Genomic DNA, 5,568 nt, shown 5'->3' on the forward strand with positions numbered 1-5,568 from the left:
CAACCCCCGCCTTAGGTACGTCCGGCTTCGTCTTCGGCCTCTGCTTGCTAGCATTCCTTAGGGTGGTTTTGAAACATGGTTTCGTTTGCCTGCACCGGGCTAGCCATCCGACGTCTCCAAAACAATGAAAGCCTTGCAGATTGCCACCCTTAACTGCGTGAGCCTCATAGCCCAACGAAGAAAGCAGTGGGTACTGAACTTGCTTCTACAAAAAAATGTGGATGTGGCCATGCTTCAGGAAACGAAACTAGGGACTGAGCAGCAGGTGGAATCCTTGGCCTACTTCATGAGAAGGTACTTTGAGTGCTTTTCGTCCAAAGCTAACGCACACAGCGGTGGATCGTCTGTTTTGATCCAGAAGGGAAGAGGCATTGAGATTTGCCCTGAACGGGAAACCGACCATAACGGTCGTATTTCTGCAGTAGAAGTCCTGTATCGGGGCGAACTACATAAGCTGGTCTCTGTATACGCCCCAAACGACATTGCTGAGCGAAAAGAATTTTTTATCGCTCTTCGTGAATACGTTGACACGCCATGCAAAACGGTACTGGCGGGCGATTTTAACTGCGTCTTGCACGCGGCAGACTGCTCAAGGGGGCTCCGGTCGGATGTGAGCCGCGGGGAACTTCGAGAACTCCTGCGCGACTTCGACCTGCAAGATGTTCAGGAGTGCGCTGCGGGTCCGTGTCTAGAGTACACCCACTGGCAAGGAAGCAGCCATGCAAGGCTGGACCGCGTCTATGTCTCGAGTGAGCTCGCGGCAGGTAGCTCGGCATACGACGTTCAACCGCTGGCTTTCTCGGATCATGCCCTTGTGACGGTCGCCGTGGGGATGGCCGCCCGTCCGAAGAACCCGTCGTCGTGGTGGAGCGGATGGAAGTTAAATGAAAGTCTTCTCGAGGATGCGGTGCTGCGAGCCGAGCTAGAAGAGATTATTAGGAAAAAAAGTGACGGGAAAGTCGTAGATGCGGTTATGTGGGAGGAACTGAAGCAAGACGTCAAACTGGCTGCCTATCGGTTCAGCCAGGAGAGAGCGGCTTGCAAGAAGGCTAAAAAGCGCTCCTTGGCGCAGACCCTTCGCACTCTAATCGTTGAAGAGAACAAGACGCCTGGAGTCTTCACGAACGACATTCGAGAGTGCAAGGGCCGAATCCTCGAGCTCCTGGAGCAAGAATACAAGGGCGCAATGATTCGCAGCAGAACGCTCACCCTGGAAAGAGACGAAGAGCCCCGGAAGAATTTTAAAACACGGAAAAGACAGCATGCGGGCCGTAACCGAATTGTCAAGCTACTTGTAGGCCGGGACGTGGTGACGCGGCAAGAGGACATTGAGGCCGCTTTTGTGAAAGCATACACTACGCTGCTCGCAGCGGCCGAGAACGAGAGCCTTAGTGGGGAATACGGAGGACCGATGCCCCGAGTATCGGAGGAGCTAAGAGAACAAATCAACAGAAAGATTGATGTGGAAGAAGTCAAGAGAGCCATCAAGGAGCTGGCCCCTCGCAAGTCGCCTGGTGTGGATGGCCTTGGCAGCCTATTTTACAAGACTTTTGCGGAGCAACTGGCCCCAATCCTCCGGGATGTCTTCGCCGACATCCTGCGCAGAGGGTTGTTGCCGCCGTCGATGCGTCAGGCGGTCACCGTCCTCATCCCAAAGAAGCACGTTGTGGGCCCGATGGGGGTAGGTCACTTTCGACCGATCAGCTTGTTGACCGGCGACTATAAGATCTTGGCCAAGATTCTTTCTAAGCGGCTGGAGTCCGGGCTTCGCAGCATCATCGGCGACCACCAGACATACGGCATCAAAGGAAGAACGATCGCCACAAACCTGCATGCAATGCGCATAGTGTGCGAGACTGCGCAGGTGCTACAGTGCCCGCTGGCTGTGCTGCAGGTCGACCTCTGCAAGGCATTCGACAGAGTGTGCCACTCGTTTCTCTTCTCGCTCTTAGAGGCCTGCGGGATAGGCGCGCGATTACTCCAGTACGTGAAGCTATGCTACAGTGACATCTCAACCCGCCTGCTCGTAAACGGGAACAAGACAGCTCCCATTGCTGTGAGCAGATCGGTGAGACAAGGCTGCCCGCTGTCGCCGATCTTGTTCGCGCTCTACCTTGAGCCACTCTGCAGGACCATTATCAGTGATGCGAACATCAAGGGACTGACCTTGTCGTCAGGGTCGGTTAAAGTCCTGGCGTATGCAGACGATGTGGCGGTGGTGTGTTCGTCGGCAACTCAAGTGCAAGAAGTTGTGCAGCACATAAGTGATTTCTGCGCAGCCTCGGGTGCAGAAATGAACCCGGACAAATCTGCGGGTGCCTGGCTGGGCCACTGGGACTCTAAGCCCGAGAACTTTCTTGGCATCCCATGGACATCGAGTGTATCAAAGTATCTGGGTGTGTGCATAGATGTTGAGCAGCTAAGCACGGGCCGTGGCGGTATGGACTTGCTCCGCTTGCGGTCTAAAACGATAGACTGTTATGGTAGGCACACCTCGTTGATGCATCGGGCCTATGTCTGTAACTCTGTTCTTTTTCCGACCGCGTGGTACACAGCGCAGGTAGTGCCGTGTGCGTCCCTTGACATTGCTAAAGTTCAACACCTATTCGCGACCTTTGTCTGGGAGTCTAACTTTGAACGCATGCGACGCAACAACCTTTTTTTAAGTCAAAAAAAGGGCGGGATCGGTTTGGTGAATGTTGAACTGAAACTTTTGGTTCAGCGTTTCCTGTTCTTTAGGGATCAGAAGAATTGCCTTATTTTGTCATCCTTCAGAGATCTTGGAGGCTCCTTCTTGAGATCATGGATAGAGGATGTATCAGTTTCTGCCCGGTCCCGGGTGCTAAAGTTTTACAAAGAAATAGCGGCCGCAATAGAGTTCTTCGAAACAAGGTACTCAAGGGAGTATCTTCAAAAGGTGAAAAAGAAAAAATTGTACTGGGATACGCTCGATTCCCTGACGCCTCCTCCTTTGTACCGTATGAGTGCCGGAGGTGTCATTAAGTCCAATGTCTTCCAGCGTCTTCGGCGGTATCCAGTGAGAGTAGGGACAAAGAATTTTTTTGTACGTCTTCATTGGGAGGTGTTACCCGTGAAGACTTGGTCGGCGAAGAAAGGTTTTTTTGTACCTTGGTCTCAGAACTGCGCGCTGTGCCCGTTGCCAGAAACCCTTGAACACGTTTTTCTGTATTGTACAAATGCAGAGTTGTTTTGGGCCGAACTTAGAGCTGTGCTGCGGATAGACATGTATATGACCTGGAAAAAAGTGAAATTCTTAGAGTTCGGGTCAGGTCCGAACAGCAGAGCCTGGGAAGTCCTTGCCCTGCTTGGGCTGCAGGCACTATGGAGGTCGAGGACCGATCATTTGCATGTGGTGGAGGGGGGCAAGCCGGCATGGCACCACTTCATTGACGGCTTCATGAATGTTGACTCTCTGCTAGGGGCCACGCTACAGCCTGACCTAGAGTGCTGGACGGTGTGGAAGTCGCGATTGCAAATCGCTAAAAACGCTTAGGCGTGGAGGCCATCCAAGTTCCCTTATGTACGTACACGGCTGCAAATGCCAGAGTTCCGCTGTTGGGAGTTATGAATGTGCTAGGTTGCCCTACTACTGAGACGCTTTGAATTTGTTCTGTGCAGTTTTTTTACCCACGTAAAAAAAAAAAAAAAAAAAAGCGCGCGTGGCCTAATGGTTATTGCACCTGTCTCCCACGCGAAAAGCCAGGGTTCGATTCCTGGGAGCGCCGCACCTTTTGTTATTCCTGCAATTTAGTTTTCTGGTAGATTTGAGAATAATGTTGGCGTATTCGAGGTCCGAATGTTCTACGCGTCGAACATTCTACGCCTATTATTCCAGAAGCTCACGCATGCCCAGGCAGCACACCAATGTTGGACCTACATTAGGCCAACAGTGGCAAACACTGGCTCTAGAGATTGGTCCAACATTGGCATTTTGACCAAGCGCAACTTCTTCCAATGTTGGCCCAGCCATTGGCACCAACGTTGCGCCATCCTTCAACCAATGTTCCAGCCAACCTTGGCACCAACGTTGGGCCGTCGTTCAGCCAATGTTCCCGCCATCATTAGCACCAACGTTGGGCCATCGTTGATTCAATGTTCCAGCCATCATTGGTACCAACGTTGGGCCATCGTTCAACCAATGTTCCAGCCGTTATTGGCACCAATGTAAGGCCATCCTTTAACCAACTTTCCAGCCATCATTGGCACCTTTGTTGGGCCATCGTTAAACCAATATGTCAGCCATCATTGGCATCCACACTATATCATTGGCTATGCCAACTTTGGCTTTCACACTAATCAATGGCTATGCCATCATTGGCATACAAGTTCATTCATTGAATAGGCCGTTATTGGCAGTCAAGGTAATTCATTGGCATGTCCCAATGTTAATGCCACATCTTTAATGCTGGCTATGCAATGATGACAATGCGTTTAAATCCTGGTCATTCCAACATTGGGTTTTAAGAACCCCTGGCCTGTTTTGTATTAGTAGCCCACTGCAATGAAAGCACTCTGGGCAAATGGCAAGATCCTCCTATGCTTTTTCTAGGCACTATTTTATCTGGAGAGGCTCACAATGAGACTAAAAGTTCTGCTACCTCAACCAAGTCGCCGTGAAGTTAAGTATGACTGGCCACCATTCACTCTTTTTGAGCTATTTAACTGAATATATCATGCACAGCCGCGATCAAGCCACAAAAGGCAGTGGTGGCTCACATTCTCTAGCAGAAGTCTAGCCGCGGCATCCCTCCGCTGACAAATGCTTGCTGAAATGAATCGCTCTTGAGCAAGTATCTGGCACCCATGCGAATTATTCGTTGTCTCTTAAGGAGTATCGTTTGGAAGGTTGGATATCTCAAACTTATTTTAAGCGTCCCGAACTGAAGTAACCTATTTAATACATGAAGGAAACGCGTAAAGAAAAAGTACTCGCACATGAGTTTGTAAACAGGCAGCAAAACGAACACAAAATATTCTCTTCAAATCTCATAGAAGTTTATTACACACAGCATGTTCCGTAGAGAAGTACAAACGTGCGAGCGATCTGCGAAATGTAAAGAGGTACTGCTAAGCTTTTATACTGCTAAAAAGAGTGCAAAGCAAACAAAACTAGGGTAATTCTAGGCCATATTTTCTGTTCTCCCGGCGGCTGGAAAAATATTTCCCCCAAAATGTTCCTGACATACGCCTCTCATTGGCGGTGGCAAGCAGTTCATCGAATGACTTTTCATTAACGTTGTTTTATTGACACGCTGTTTCATTAGCAGATTGTTTTACAAAATATTATGGTTAGCTTTTTTTATTTTTTCTGGTAACAAATTACCCCAAATTGTTGTCGCAAATGGCACGTAGGGGGGGACGCGTTGGTTAACATTCTTGTAATGAGCCTTCGCACAACGTCGCCGCGAAGCACAATAGCCCGGGGAAACAAATGCCGGGAGTTGCCCGCTATTGGGTCTCGTATAAAACGAATTATGAAAACAACTATTTGAAGCTGTAGAGTAACTCCCTGGTAAGGTGTCCATCTTTTACGCGGCGGTACCGTGG

This window comes from Ixodes scapularis, unplaced genomic scaffold, assembly GCF_016920785.2.
Source record: "Ixodes scapularis isolate PalLabHiFi unplaced genomic scaffold, ASM1692078v2 PGA_scaffold39__5_contigs__length_11793443, whole genome shotgun sequence".
Taxonomy (NCBI): domain Eukaryota; kingdom Metazoa; phylum Arthropoda; class Arachnida; order Ixodida; family Ixodidae; genus Ixodes; species Ixodes scapularis.